The sequence below is a fragment of the Saccopteryx bilineata genome, chromosome 1 (genome assembly GCF_036850765.1).
Source record: "Saccopteryx bilineata isolate mSacBil1 chromosome 1, mSacBil1_pri_phased_curated, whole genome shotgun sequence".
Classification (NCBI taxonomy): domain Eukaryota; kingdom Metazoa; phylum Chordata; class Mammalia; order Chiroptera; family Emballonuridae; genus Saccopteryx; species Saccopteryx bilineata.
In genome coordinates, this window is record NC_089490.1 from 388615924 (window position 1) to 388632338 (window position 16415).

Consider the following 16415-nt stretch of genomic DNA (forward strand, 5'->3'; position numbering starts at 1 on the left):
TCACTCCGAGGGACCCTGGAGCGGCTCCAAACTCACCTTCCGTGCCAGTACCTGCAGCCCTGCACTGGGGTTCCAGCCAGAGGTAACCACGAGGCCGGCCTCCTGGGTCAGTTTCTGAGGCGTGAGCTGCCCAGCGGGGAAGGCCTGACTCGGTGGATTCCTATGGGCCAGTTCCTCCCCCAGACCCCACCTTCATTCACCCCAGGAGGGGAGAAAGGATAAGGAAGCATCCAATGTCCACTTCCCTTTTCTCACCTGCTCTTCATTTCTCCTCTGGCCCATCTTCTCAGCTCCAAGGTGCCAGCTTACAGCGCACCATCTTCAGGCCCCAGCCCCTGGCGTCCAGGAGCCAGCAGGCCATGTGGAGAACAGCAGGTACCCTCTCAGCTCCCCCTGCCCAGCCCCAGGCAAAACCGGGCTCTTCCCTGCCTTTCTCTGGGGAAGGAGGGGCAGTGAGTGTCCTGCCAGGTATGGTCAGTCCTTGGTCAGGGGCCCATGGACACCTCCCACTGGACAGCCCAGCCCTGGTCAATGCCGCACCGGCTGGCTCTGGGAACTCAGCCCAGGAACAATGGGACCATTCATGTGCTTTGCACAATGATCTTCTTGGTCTATCTCCATGGCTAGACGGTGAGAGAGAGAGAGAGAGTGTGAGAGAGAGAGAGAGACAGACAGACTCTGGGGGTAATTGAAGAGCCCAGGCTACGGCAAGAGAAACAGCACCAAGCAAGGACTTATTTGTAATAATCCTGATGCCCACCTTTGTCAGATGATCACTATGTGGCCGACACTGTACCAGTGGCTTGCATTATCCTCACAACAACCAAGTGAGTCAGTTCCAACATTACCCTCATTTTATTTTTTATCAATACGTGGCCTTTATTGAATCTTTAAAATATCACACACAAAAAAAAGTCTGAAGCATCATCCAGCATCTTGCTGTTTCCATAGCTGAACAACTTAGATATTATTCATCAGTCTGCTGGACGGTCCCTTTTTCAGAAACATAGATACCACCCCAAAATTTTTTTGATATCCTTGTTTTTAACTGTGGTGGCTTGCTGAAGCAAAGCAGCTAAATTTGATATAAGTTCAATGCCATTTTCTTCAAGAATTAACTCATCTTTCTGGGCTTGAGATACTGAACCAGCAATGCCTGACCTCATCCAAACCCTGCTGATATATTTATCACCCAAGAAATTTCTGATTTCAACAAGAGAACCATTCTCTTGAATAACGCCATTGATGGGGAAGGGAGCGTGCACAGACCTCATCTTGTAACGAAAGCCCAGTGTAACGCCCTTGATCATGTTCCGCACAGGACTGCGGACAGTGTGATCCATGGCCAGTTCCCTTCTGTTTCGCCACCATTTGTCAACCGGAGCCTCTTCTTTTTCTTCCAGAGAGACTGAGCTCTACACTGATGTGACTGAAGTCCCTCCGCAGGGTGCCTCTGAGGCCCTTCACACTAACTGTGTGTCCCTTCAGAGTGATGTCGGTCCACCTTTTCTGGGATGTTGACAGTCTGATTGCTCACAGAATGGTCTTCATCCTCGCAATAGATGCAGCAAAGAGATTACCCCCATTTTAAAGACAAGAACACTGAGGTGAGGTTGTAGAAGTCAGAATAAGGGTAACTTTTTGATGGGGATATTGACTGGGAAGGGGTACAAGGGAACTTTCTGGGGCAATGGCAAGTTCTGTATTTTGGTGGTGTTCGCATGGGTACATACATATGAAACATTCATGGTGCTGTCCACGGAAGGTTTATGCATTCTACTGTATGTAAATTATATTTCACTAAAAAAAATATGGTACATCCATAGAATGGAATGTTACCCAGCCATTAGAGACTAAGAAATCTCTTTGTAATCAATATATATCACCAACATATACTGTTAAAGAAAAAGAGTAACATGCAAAACACTATTTTTCAGATAGTATACAAATTGATATTTTTAAATAGTCTATACATACCTGCTTGTGTGTGTTTAGATTATCTCCAGACAGACACACACAAAACACAGCTGCCTCTGCGAAGAGGAGCCATACCGCTGGACACAGAGGCTGGAGAAGACTTTCCACGGACATATCCTTTTCTTTCTTTTTTTTTTTTTTTCTTTTTTTTTTTTTTTTTTTTTTGTATTTTTCTGAAGCTGGAAACAGGGAGGCAGACTGACTCCCTCATGCACCCGACCGGGATCCACCCAGCATGCCCACCAGGGGGCGATGCTCTGCCCACCAGAGGGCGATGCTCTGCCCATCTGGGACGTTGCTCTGTTACAACCAGGGCCATTCTAGCGCCTGAGGCAGAGGCCATGGAGCCATCCTCAGCACCCAGGCCAACTTTGCTCCAATGGAGCCTTGGCTGCGGGAGGGGAAGAGAGAGACAGAGAGGAAGGAGAGGGGGAGGAGATGGGTGCTTCTCCTGTGTGCCCTGGCCGGGAATCGAACCCGGGACTCCTGCACACTAGGCCGATGCTCTACCACTGAGCCAACCGGCCAGGGCACATATCCTTTTCTTAACCCATGCGAGTGTATTACTTATTATAAAAGTAAGTGAAATTAAACAACAATATCTGAGTTGTTGATTCCCAAGCCATTATTTCCATTGTTTCTGTGCATTTAATTCCAAAATCAAATGGCCTCTCTCCTCCCTTCCCAGTCTTCAGCCTCCCTCCCTCCCTCAAATCCAGCAGAACGCATCTAGTGTGGCCGCCCGTCGGGAAAAGTTTATGGCTGAGTTCCACCAAGGACCATTCAGAAGCCACTGTAGCCTGAAAGTCAGGAGGCTGGGCCAGGACTGGAGCCTCAGAGAAGCTGCTGACCACCCTGAAGGGGGTAGGCGCTTCAGGGTTGCCACCACCTCACCCAGGCCTTCCAGCTGAGGGTGGCTGTCCCAGCGGCTGTCGAGCCCACTGCTCCTCACTCTATACTGTCACTGCCTGTCTACGCTCACTTTCACAGTGTCTCCAAGCAAACCGATGAAGGCCCAGGCCCCGGGAGGCCAGCAAGTATGGCCAGAACACCTGCCCAGCTCAGCTGGAAGATGTCAGCAGAAGGCACTTATCCTCAAACAAAGACTAAGCTCACTATCCCTGATCATGGGCTTCTCAAAAAAATGCCAGCATGCTGTAAGGTCCTGAGTTCAAACCCTAGCCTGGGACCTTGGGCAAGTAACTCCATCTCTTTGGGCTTCTGTCTCCTCATCTACACAATGAGCATGATGAGATGCTGAGGAACCCTAGCCCTGGGCCTGCAGCGGCATGGGCACGTCCTAAAAAGCACCTCTCACCACCACTGAGCGGCAGCCTCTGAGCAGAGCCTCATGGAAGTTTATCAAGTGCTTCACAGAAGGGGGTGACCAAGAGGGAGAATCTTCCCGCTCCGGGGCTGCAGGCCCCTCTGAGTTTTCCCTGTGAGTGGATTGTCAGGAAAGTGAAGAGAGTTGACAGGCCGGCGGGAGTGCTCCAGGCTGTCCAGGGGCTGGTTTCAGCTCCGAGAGGCAGACAGGCTCACGGGATATGGGGCCATCTCCAGGTAGCCGAGAGTTACCACAAGGAAACCAAGAGCAAGATGGTGGGAGTTAGGGCAGGACAGGCATCACACAGTGCTCAGTGGCACCTACAAGGCTTCCCTTATCAGACACGGCAAGCTTCCCAGGGGCGTGGCAGGGCTTGTGCCCACACACCCTGCTGCACAAAGCATTAGACCCCTGAGACCCGGGCTGGCCTAGGCCAGTCTTTCCCAGAAGTTTTGTTGCTTTAGGTAAGTGACTGAATCTCTGAGCATCTTTTTTTTTACCTGCAAAGATTACACAGATGTCCCAGCCTGGGCGCTTTCTAGCCTGTTAACAGCCCAGCTGGTCAGCAGTGCCCCTCCCCCTCTCTCCAGGATGGGATCCCTGTGAGAGGCTATCTGTTGCCCTCTGCTGTCTGCACTCAGGGACGTTAAGGACCACCTTAGTGTACAGGCATTGTGCTGAGCGCAGGAGAGAACAAGAAAGGGCAGCAGCCCTGTCCTGAACAAGCTCCCATTACAGTATGAATGGGGCATGGCGGGGACAAGCCAGAAAGGGATCAGCGCACACAGTAGTAAATGGGGGCCCTAAGGAGGAGCCCGATACCCTGGCACACCGAGGAAGGGTCTGCTCGGCCGGGGTCTTCTGCAGACCCCAAGTCCCTGCCACAGGTCTGCTCTGAGCATCGCACTGACAGCTCCTGCCGTCCTCAGGAGTGCACGCTGAGGCTCAGTGCTGGGGCGGCTCCCAGGCAGGCTGCCCCGCCCCCCGCACTCCTGTGGCCAATCAGTGCACTCCACCCAGGCTGTCTCCCCAAGTCATTGGCTGTACCTGGCAAGGCCCACCTCCTCTGTGTAGGTGAGAAACCTCTCTATCACTCAAGGTCATTCCTGGGCAGATGACAGCTGTAGGCACTCCCTTCTGTGGGGTGAAAGTGTCTTCCAGACCCTAGCACACACCCCCTTCTGCCCCTTACCATTCCCCTGCTCACTGTCTCCACAAGACCCTGCTAGGATTATCTATTCATCAAGCATCACTGAGTGCTAACTTCTGGGAGACCCTCGCTGGGCCCAAGCATCCCCCCAGAGCCTAAGAGAAAGATCAGGAAACACCTAGAGTTATTGCAACCAGCCCTTCTGGTTTTCTGGGCATTCCAGAAAAAATCTTCCCTAGAGGTGTTATCTGTTCCTCTCCAAAGTGGTTCAACCATTATTCCTCAACTATTTTCCAAGCAGGCCCAGAATACATCTATCTTAGAAGGATCTCTTCATATTAATAACTAGCTCCTCACTCTCTAAAAGAAAGACATTGTTTTAAAGGGCAAAATCTTCCCATTGCAGCCCTCAGGTCCCCGAGCCAGACTGTGGAAACAGCAGAGCCACATTGCAGGGTACAGAGGGTCGCCGTGACTCCTCGCTCCGCTCCTGGGGCCAGAGTGGGAGGGACAGTCGGAGAGTAAGGGGCTGGACCCCAGAATGTGAGGTCCAGCTCCTGGAGCAGAGAAAGAACGTTAAGGTCCTGGGACCCAAAGGAAGAACATTGAAATAGGGTCCCCAGGCAAGGCTTTTGGGGTCGACACCTGCTTCCAACCCACTGAGCAGGTGAGGACCTAAGTCAAGGAGCTGCTAACAGAAAATATTTCCCCACTCTTTCCAGTGCCCACCTGCAGGAGACCAGCCCTGGCTGACACTCCCCACAATACAGGCAAGTGTCGGGGGTAGGAAGGGTTTCACTTAGGTCGCAAGAACAAGTCTTCTGTTTGTGACCTAAAACAGACGCTAAGGGCCTGCCAAAGAAGACTGTTACCCAGGATCCCCCTCATCAGGCGTGGCTCCCTGAGCCATCCCAGCTGGGACAGAGGGATGTTAGAGAACTGCTCCAGGGAGGAAGCTCTCTCAGCACGGGAGAGGCGAGACACCGCCTCTTCTCCCTGGGCCTCCAGGTTAAATGGGGACAGTAATCGTACCTACCTACTCTGGTTGTTGAGACAAGCAAGTGAAAGAAATGGATTAAATAAACCATTTAACAAAGTAACAAGCACACAGTAGACAATAAATGCCAGTTATTATCATTACTATGACTTTAAGACTGCCTGAAAATGGTCCTTCTGCTACCTCTTCCCCCAGTCACCCCCCAATTACTGACTCCCATATTAATGACATGTCTATCTGCTCAACCTTGCCAAAAAATATTCTGGGCTTCTGGAATGGGACTTCAGACCTTGCTTGGAGATGTGCAAAGCCTTTAGAACCAGAAGTGGAGAGAGGAGGAAAAGGTGGAGGGGTGTGGGCCCCCAAGGACAGCTGCAGGCAGCAGATAAAGGCCAGAGCCAGCCACAGCAGGAGCACAAGCAGAGCAGGGTTCAGACGGGTGTGTGCCCGAGAGACTGGAAGACATTAGGAGACCGATCAACGGGGGAAGGGGTGGGGGAGCCACACAAAGTCACCCTACAGCACCACAAGTGGAGGCTCTTGTTTCAAATCTGTCTTATAAGGAGGAAAAAAGAAACTAAATGAACTTTGACCAGCAAGGGATATGATAAGGTCATACAGAGAGAACTGTCAGCAACCTCTTCATGGGGCCAGAGAACTTGGGGGTCTGGTGTCAGGTCAAAGTCCACACTGGAAGGACCTTTCTGGAGCCTCCCTGCCCATCCTAGCTCTTAGCATTCCCTTAGCCACCTCTGCTCCCTCTACTCGGAGCCCTGTCCTGCAGGAGGCAGGAGGTGACCTCTCAAGACACATTCCTGAAGAGCAAGGCATGGCTGCCTCCTGTCTGGTCGGTCCCTGTTTCCAGGCCTTGGGACAGCACAGTGACCTCAGGGGCTGTTAAGAATGGACAAAGTCCGGCCTGACCTGTGGTGGCGCAGTGGATAAAGCGTCGACCTGGAACACTGAGGTTGCCGGTTTGAAACCTTGGGCTTGCCTGGTCAAGGCACATATGGGAGTTGATGCTTCCTACTCCTCCACCTTCTCTCTCTCTCTCCCCCCTTTCTCTAAAAATCAATAAATAAAATATATAAAAAAAAAACCAGAAAAAAAACGGACAAAGTCCTATTTCACATGCTGAGCAGCACAGGGATTTGAATAAACCAAGACAAGCCCTCACCCTCCACCTGCCTTTTTTTAAATACTGACTTGACACTGGTTTTCAGCACCTGTTCCGACCCTGTGCTAACTCTGACATGGCCCGTGGGCTGCCCCTTGGTAAGGGCGGAGTCTGCACTGGCCCACGGCTCTCCACACCACCTCCGGCCTGATCAGTCTGGCCGGACTGATGCCTTCCCACGTTACAGAGGCGCCAGCTCAGGTCTCCTTACCCCTCTTCACTCTGGAGAACATCTACTCAGTTTTGATGTCTTGCCCATAGTCACCTTCACTGACAAACCATTACCACCCCCCAGCTCCCTCCTATGAAAGTCATCTCATCATGCTTTTCATACTCCCATCCATTTCCATGTCGCCCCTTTAAATGTCCAGGAGTCTGCCTCTCCCACTTGACTGGGAGCACCTTGAGTAGGTCCTAGCCTATTCATCTTTGTAAACCCGTGACCTACTTCAGGGCCAGGCTCATAGGAGGTGCTCATTAAGTAGCTGCCAGATGAATTGCAGAAGTGACCACAGTGTGAGGTCAACATGACCCATTAAGTGAGGTCTCCCAGCCCAAAGCAGGACACTGGGAACTTGAGCTCCGTCTGGGTCTGCAGCCCTTCCCAGTCATTCATCCTTAGTGTATAGAGAATTCCAGCCTGAGACTTGGAGGGGGAGAGGCCCTTCCATCCCCGGAGTAGAACCTTGCCCACAACACTGCAAACACGCCCATCTGATTATTCACCACGCTGACCACTACACCCTTCCCCTTCATTTCAGGGAGGCAGAAAAGCAGCAAACCAAAATACCAACGTCTCTGTTACTCTTCCTCCCCCCCTCCCCCCGCCAGGCTCCAGCTAAACCCACACAAGCTGAGGTTCTCCAAACACCACTCCCCTCCCACACACTGTCCTCCTCCCTCCCAGGGACGGCCTGCTGCCCTGGCCTCTGACCTACCTACAGAGGGGCCTAGTTGCCCTGAGCTGAACTCAGGCCACATCCTTCCCCCAGAAACAGAGAGGAAGGGCTGGGCTACTACAGTGGGACCCAAGGGCAGGATGTGGGGATGAAGCTGGAGCATTGAAAGTCCAGGTGGAAACCCAGCTGCACCCCACATATTTGCAGACTGCCCCCTGAGTGGAACCTCAGCTATGGCTCTGGGTGCTCCAGGTTGACAAACTGAGAAGGACCCTGTGTCCAGCCACAATGTGGGCACTGGTTTTTTTGTGTAGATCATCCACTAATTCTACACATCGGAAGTTCCTGGCGAAGGGTCACAATCCCACTCATGGTCAGCATGCTCCCAGAATGCAAACGGGAAAAGCACGCTCCAGGAGGCAACTTGCACTTCCAGAGGGCAAGCTGGGCTTGGAATCTTGCTATGCTTTCCGGCCACAAAAACACAGAAGCTTGAGGCTGGTGTGATTTTGACCAGGGTTTTCCAGTGACTGGCATCAAGTGGGAAGATTTTGTAGGAACGATGTAAGAGTGATAGAAGATCAATTTTACCAAACATGATGACTAAGCACCATCATTTCATTTGCATAAAAACCCTGTAAGGTGAGCTTCCCCATCCTCTGTGGGGGAAATTGACAAGTTGCCCTTATTTAATTAAAGTTGTTAAAATACTTTTTGTATCTATCACCGTATTTGACGCTCTCTAGATCCTTATGAGGAAGGTACTAGTCTCCCTTATTTTCAAAATTAATAAACTGAAGCTTATTAATAAACGAGAAGCAAACAGTGACCCCCTCCAAGGCCAAATTGCCTGGCTTCATGTCCAGGACTCTGCTGCCCTCTAGCAAGTTGTGATGAATGTCCAGGTTGAGGATGTGGAAGCCTTAGGCAGGGAGAAAAGAGTGAGATAACCATCATTAAGTCACTAGGCGAGAGTGGACTCCTAGCCTTGCATCCAAAACCCCAACTGCCTTGTTCCCGGGAGACATTAAGCGTCGAGTCAGTAAGGGCTAGAGCAAAGGGCTGCTTGGCCATTATGATGCTCTCACTGTTAGAAAGGTTGGGAGACTTCTTCAGCAGTAACTCACATGGTCAGTACTGGAATCCTTTCTGAGGGTCAAAGACTTCCCCCTACTGCATTCAGTAGATGCCTGAGGAGGCCCTGCTCCAGGTCAGGCACTGCAAATGTGAGCACCAAACTAGTCTTAAACAGGACATGATGAATGTGCCATTGCAAGTGGAAGGGATGGGCAGTGTGATCAAGGCACACTTTCACACACACACACACACCCCGCTCACCCACTCACTCCCACGGAACAAGTTCATTCATTCCCCCTTGCATGCCTGGACCCGTTCCCTCATGAGCTCAGGCAGCCACGTTTCCGTTCATTCGTTCATGCACTCATTCATTCCCTCACTGGTTCATTTATTCATTCATTCACTGATGTGTGCTCTCAAAGGTGAGCAGTCGCAGACCTCGCCTCAAGGCCATCTCGGGTCAGGACAGGCAAGGAGGTGACGGGGAAGCCTGACTTCTCACAGCACCTCAGCCCAGGATCCAGGCAAGAGGTAAAAGGAACAAATCCAAGCTATAGTAATGAAGGCGCGGAGAAGATGTGTCTAACAGCTCAGAGAGGATGATGGACGGTGACGGAGAGCCCTCAGCTGATGGGGCAGTAGCAGGGAGGCTATGGTTGGGGGGTGGGTAATAACTGAAACAAGGGCCCCAGGCAGACCCTCAGGCCACCAAGCTTGACCCAGTCCTCCCCTCTGCTGTGTTCCAGGATGGCTTGGTCTCGCCTCTATCAGCCTTCTGTTCCACTTAGTCTACGAAGCTTTTCCAGATAACTGCGCAGCCCCACCACAGGCCCTCCGTGCTCCCATCCCTTATCTATAAGGAGCCAGGAGAAAACAGCAACAGCCTCCCACTGTGCTCTGAGCGATATAAGGAGGCTGGGGGTGATGGAGGGAAAAGGGATTAAAGCCCAGTAAGGGGAGTAGGCAGTGGGCATCATTTAAACCTGGGAGGTAAAAGTCCAGGTTACTATAGGAAATAAACTGACCAATGTTTCCCATCATGTGTTCCACAGAACAAGTATCACCAGAAAGAAAGGAGTCTATGGTCAAGAAAGTTTCAGAAACGCAGGGCTAGCAGGTTTCTAGCAGGACTTCTCATAGCCTTTAATGAGCTGATACGCATAGTCAGTCTCTAAGAGGGAGTGATAGGACATGCCATTTCTCAAACTTGTTGGACCTAAGAACCCTTTTATCACATAAGATTTCTCAGGACCTGTGTTCTAGGGAACATGCTTTGGAGAACACAAAACTAGATCTAAGCAATCCAGTTTCCAAGCTGAGTATTTAATCTAACAATGACTTCGGTTATCAAGTGGGACAAGAGACTTCCCACCAAGAGGCAGGATGTCCAGCTCTGCCATTGTCTCTCAGGGGTCATTTCACTGCCCACCCTGCCCTCAGCCAGGGCTCTTGGGAGGATCAAAGGAAATCTGTAAAGCCCCTTTTAAACTACAGCACTACAAACATTAGGGCCTAAGGAGCAAGCCCCTGGGGAGGGAAGACACACTTTGTGATACAATTTAGTAAGTAAAAGCTCTCTTTACAAAGGTTTTTTTTTTCCATATTCAGTCATTTATTCCACAAATATGAACTTAGTATCAATTAGTTGCAATCTCTCTTTTAAGCCCTAGGAGGAATGCAGCAGCAATTAGACAGAAACAGCATGAAATAATTCTAAAATTACTGTTTAATTGTTATTGAAGAAGTTATGAGGAGTGTCAGAAGAGTTGGAAATGGGGGAATCCAACTTAGACTGGGAGTCGTGGAGGTTCCCTATAGCAGCGACATTTGAGCCCTAGAAAGAGGCACTGACTAAACAAATAATAGGAGGGAGAGAAGGCATTTCCAGCAGAGAATACAATATGTGCAGAGGCCCTGAGGTGGGAAGGAACGAGGAGTTAATAATGTGTTAATGGAGCTGAATTGCTGAGTGCAAGCTAACAATGAGACATAATGGAAATGGAAATGTAGGCAAAAGCTAGGTCACACAGGACCCTGTGTGCATGTTCACCTGAACTTAATCCATAAAGAATGAGGAGAAAAATCATCTACCCTCATCTTGGACCTGAGGACCAAAGCACACCTAGGTACAGTCTTCTTGAACATAATGTTGTGCTATTCCCTACAAACAGTGTTTAAAGAACTTATTTGTTGTTTAAAGTAAGATACACCTTGACCAGAAAGAAATGAAACAATGGCAGAAAAGCAACAGTGAGAGAGAGTTGTGGTGTTGTCAATGGAGAAGACCCAAGTCCCTGGGGCTTCTTCCTCCTCAGTTCTTGTCATGCTTGTGAGAAAGAATTCAGGAGACAGGCAGGGTGCAGTATTCAAACAAAGCAAGCAGTTTATTAAGCAAAGTTATGCACACAAGGCACAAGCGGGCAACTCAACAAACCTGAGTGCCCTGCCTGCTGGGGTCTTAGGAGTTATATACTCTTCGCTTCAAGGCTTTGTTTCCTGTTATGGGGACGAACATATTGGGTTTCAAGGCTCCTCTTCCCTGATGTTGGGACTAACATATAGTGTTTCAAGGCCATTTGAACATTTGGTGATTTTGTTTGAGCAGATCTTAAGACTGCTGATTGTCTCCTTCAGTGAATGAGATAAACCCCCCTTTTTTCTCCCTCCCCTTTCCCCATCCTGGTAGCTGCCTATTCTGCCTAATAGTGTGTGCAGTGAGGAGTGGCAGGGAAATCTGGTAGGAGCCCCTGACACACTGTGTGGCATGGTTCAGTCCCTGCTCTTCTTCTGTACAGCAGGGGGTAGGGAGAGATGACTTATGAGACCCTCCCAGGTCTCAAGTCAGAACTGAAAGCCCAACACTGCTCTGGAGTCTATCTCCTCTGAGGGTCAGCTCCGCTGAATAGAGAGAAGACAAAACTAGCCCAGAATGAAGCCCCCCAGGGCCAGCCAGAGAAGCCAGCTCTGTCCCCAAAGAGGAACTTGGCCATAAAAAATCTAGAAGGGAAGCCACAAATCCAGAATGAGCTCAGAGAGATGCAGAGAGAACCAGAGCCCTTCCACCTATTTTAAGAGCCCCCACACCCTCTGTGGCATCAGCATCACCCTAAGGATGGGGATCTGACCCAAGAGAAAGGGGCAGGGGGAGGCCACGTTGCAGCCTTCTTTGCTATAGAAACCCTGCGAGGGAAACACTTCCTCAGAGTACAAGATGTCACAAAGCCAGGTTTGATGGATGAAGGAGAAAACTGTGTCATCTTGGAGTCCTGCAGGGTAGAGGGACATCACAGCCAGGCCTACGTGGAGGACTGTATTCTTCACAAGAAGGTTCATTTTCCACTTGCTGCAGAGTCGACAATTAATCGCTCTGGAGGCTGAGGGACAGTCATACAGGGCACTCCATCTCCTGTATAACAAACACCAGTCTGGACTTGAGCCCTGTGCCGAAGTGTGTGTGCACGTGTGTCTGTGCACACGCGTGAGCACATGTTTGTCAGAGAGACAGTTTCTCCGGCCCGAGGCTTACACGAGGTGGGTGAGCATGTGGTAATGAGGTCTGGAGACGGTCTGCGAGCGTCTGGCACTTGGTGACTATGTCTGGAAAGGTAGGGGTGCTGACAGTGTTTATTTACTCTGAAAGCGTGCAGACTCTGTGACAATGCAGTCACCCTGTAGCAGGGTCTCCAGGGATGTGTGGAGGCTCTTGTCTGAGCAGGAGACTGGTTGAGCCTGTTTGTGATCCAGAGGTACTTTCTGTCTCCACAGGCCTTGGAGTATCTGTAAGCTGCCATATTGGAGGTGTGTAAGAGCCTTCTATGACCCCATAAGCCCATGAAAAGGGTGTACATGCACGTGCGATTCAGTGCACACACGTCTGAGTGTGTTGGTGGCATCAGCCTGTGATTCTGGGCCCACCACTGTACCAACTCACTCACTGTGGGAGTTTGAACATACTGTTTGCCCATGAACTGTAAAGATGGACCAAACTGTCTGAGCTCTGTGGTCTGATCGCCTGAAGTAGTGGGGGGTGCAGCGCCACCAGGGAGGCCCCCAACAGCCGGAGCAGCTTCCCCCAACAGAAGGGCCCCAGCCCTCCCAGGGGAGGGCAGAGCTCTGTGGGATTCCGTCAGCTGCCCATTAGACAGTCAGGATGCCCTCCTCTGCTCAGCCCCAGCAAAGGAGCCTGAGTTTGGGGGCAGAGAGACTAGAAATGGGGGTTTGGAATTTCAGAGTCACAGTCCTGGTTGAGGCTGGGGATCAGCTTCCCCCTGTACCACATCCAACCCCAAGCAGCATCCCATGGGCAACTGGCCCAGCTCAGCTCCCGGCTAGCTCCTGGCTGCAGTGCACTAAGCCCATGCCAGCTAGAAAAGCTGGCCCAGCTCAGCATGGGCAGTAGTACCCTGTACCTCCCGCTCGTCGGGCGCTGGCCTCGGCGCTGGAGGGGCTTCCACACTGTAAATGTAAAGGAAAGAAAGGCTCAACTGAGAGCATCCTGAGCTCCCTTCCGAGCAGCTCGAGGTGGAGGCCATGATGGAGGAGTCGGATCCTTCAATGGGCCCCTTTCTTCGACCACCTTTTCTTTTCCTTTTCTATTTTTTTCTTTTCTTTTTTTTCTTTTGCAAGAAAGAGTTTAATTGAGTCTCCTTAGGGAGATGCAGCTCCATCTAATTCAGCTCTTAATTAACCCAGCACACCCCAAAGAGGCTGCAGAACTACTCGTAAATTAAATATGAAAAGCATTATTTATCTAGGCACAGCCTTCTAATGGCTCTGACTCTGACATTTATAGTTACTAATGAAGATGAATTCGGAGGGAGAGAAGCTGGAAGGCAGAGACAGACACTGCTCTGGAGGAGAGCGGGGCCCTCGGGCCCCTGAGGGTCTTGCAGGGCATGGAGAAGGTAATCTTCTCAGTCACAGGGGGTGTGCCCCTGGTCCTTGTTTTTCAGGCCTCAGGAAGATGGGGGAGATGAGGACTGGCTGGAGGCTCTGGGGGCCACTCCACAAGGCCCTTCCCACCAGCTACTTGGCCACTCTAGCTGATCCATTTTTCATTTCCAATTTCAGTTCTGACCTTAGTCCTACTTGACTCATCCTGATTTACTGCTTAATCACTCAAATCCATGTTCCAACACTCCGTCCTATCCCTCCAGACCCCTCAGTGTGGGGCCGTTGGGAAATTGCTGGCCAAGGCCACACCTCCAGCATGGGAGTTCCTCCTCTCTCTCCAAATGGCCACAGTAGCCATCAGGAGACTCTCCTCTCTCCTTTTAAGGAAAAAAATTCCTCTTTTCCTACACTTGCATAGACCCAAAGAGGAAGTAAAAAGCTATCTAGAACCCAGAGGGTTCAGAATAGAAAGTCAGTGGTTATCATTTCTCTGCATCATCTGCAGTCTCATAAATCACTGCAGGGTGAGTCTTGGAGACCATGCCTTAGTGGCATTTATAACCAAATGCCAGGGCCTGGCATACCTGTGTTACGAATGTTTATAGATTTGTTGAGTTTGCAAGACCAGGGGAGGGAAAGGAAGACGAAGGGAGAGCAACTGAAACCCGGATAAACAAGTGGTAAACCATCAGAGGAACTCCTGCTGTCGCCGCTTCACCTCTCCGCCGGGGCAGCGCCGCGTGCCCGCCTCCTCCCTGCAGAGCCCCGCCCCACGCGGTCCCCAGGGTCTCCACCTGGGCCAGGTGTACAAGTCCAACTTTCCATTCTTGGGAAACAATGGGAAGGAGAGTTCTAGTTTGGAATTTGCTCTAGGTGCTATCTTCATCTTCTTTTCATCTTCTGTGCAGCCTGTCTGTCTTCCTTTTGCCCCTTTGTCCGAAAGGGGAGAGAGGAACCACTGTAATTCCTCAGCTCTGCCAGGTCACTGGCCTCTCTCTAAGAGGTTAGAATCCCGTTGGGCCTTACCCAGCTGGCAACTTCAATGTCATCTTCTAAGTCACCCACTCTGTGCCAGGTGCAGCACTGGACACCATGAGAAACACCGGGCACAGGCTCCATCCTCAAAGCTTCCAATAGAGTCAAGGGCACATACGGGAAAGAAAGCATCTGAAACCCCCCCATGGCTTTTCATGATGATCGATGGTGATGGAGGGAGACTTCACTTAGAGAGATGAACACAATTTATATACAGGTGATGTATTATAGAATTGTGCACCTGAAACCTGTATAACTTTGTGTAATTTTAAGAATCAATTCCCAACTAGAGCAAATTCCAAACTAGAACTCTCCTTCTTATTGTTTTCCAAGAATGGAAACCCCCATAAATTCAATAAAAAAATTTTTTTAAAAGAAACCGAACTTTGTTCAGTAAGAGGAATGTTGGAAAGAGTGTATTAACAGAAATGGAGGTTCCAGCAAGATTCTGCTAAAGTTCTCACTGCCCGGACTCAGGGCCTTGGACTCCACAAGGCACACATCTGAGACTCCTGGGTCGCAAACTAGGCGAGGTTTCACTTAAGCACCTGTGCGTGACTTGAAAACCTGGTGATTTGGTGTTCTGGTATTCCAAAACAGCTAGACAGAAGCGGCCATTGAGCCTTGAACGACCTCATCAAGTACTGTTATCAACTAAGAGTAGCAAAATGAACTCCAAAGTGTTGATCATTGGGTTTGTGGTTCCCAGATAAAAAGAGACATCGCTGAACTGCTGGGCCTCATCCCATTGGAGGGATCAAACTGAGGATTCTTCTAAACCACAAGAAAAAGCTGACTGCAGAAAAGAGCGTCTGCCTGGACTCAGACAAGCTGCTGACTACAGAGGTGGGTAACTCCCACCTGAGACAAAAAAAAACGAGACTCATTTCGCTTCCTCAGCGCCACTTTTCTTTCCCTTTCCCACTAATCTTGTCTATGACTACACTTTAACACTCTCTGTGAACTAACTAAAAGATTTCTCAGCATGACCTCCTTATCTCTTATTTTCAACCCCTGAGGTCTTCTGCCCCTTAAGAAAAAAATAAAATAAAATTCTCTAGTGTGTTTTGTTCAGTCCATAATGATGTCTGGCACACATTAATAACTGTTCCTTTAAATACTTCAGGTGGTCAATTTCCTTCTTAGCAGCCCCTCTGATACTTAAATTTCCTTCATATAATTAATTCCAAACCTTTTTTTTTAATGGGCCTAGACCCCATGTTGAGAATATGCTTCTGTTTAGGTCATTGTAACCTTTATCAGAAACCTAGCTCATCAGAAAAAGAAATTAATATTAGGAATATTCTTGCTGCCATGGCTTGTTCTCTTCAGAGATACTCCATCCTGCTTTGCAGAAACTGCTTAACTCCACTCAGGGAAACTTCTCATCCTAATAGCAAAAGAAAAAAGCAGCTCCCTCCTATTGGGACTAATGACATTGCCAATATCGTCAGTCCCCGCTGGGTTCCTTTTTCTTGGACATCAGGCTCACACCACCTCACCTACTACATACTCTTTTCCTCTATTTTCAGAACAAATTTGAGACTTTCAGAGTTTAAAATGACCACCCCTCCGGTGAATTATGTTTTTCTGAAAAGAATGTACAGAAACTTCCAAAAAGAAGCAAACACTGACGGCCTGGGGGAACTGAGGACAACACTCGCCCTCCGTGCATAGTACGCAAACTGCAATTCCCACAGTAGGGAGATTTCATTGGAAAGGCCGGTCCAAAACGTGCTCTCAAACCCAGAAGACATCATAAATTGCACAGCTTCTACTCTGGAAGCCAAACCAACCAATTTCAATTTCACTGTGTTAGCCGGAGTTGCCATGGAAGATCATATAGCCCTGAATTTCTTCTTAGATAGCCCAAGGGAATCTAC

General features: G+C 49.8%; 2 pseudogenes; both read right to left on the reverse strand.

Annotated features, from left to right (window-relative positions):
• On the reverse strand, positions 1–3534 carry LOC136319680 (large ribosomal subunit protein uL6 pseudogene; annotated as a pseudogene).
• Positions 3535–4863: 1329 nt separating this feature from the next.
• Positions 4864–16415, reverse strand: part of LOC136319681 (wee1-like protein kinase 2) — a 59916-nt pseudogene continuing 48364 nt past the window's right edge.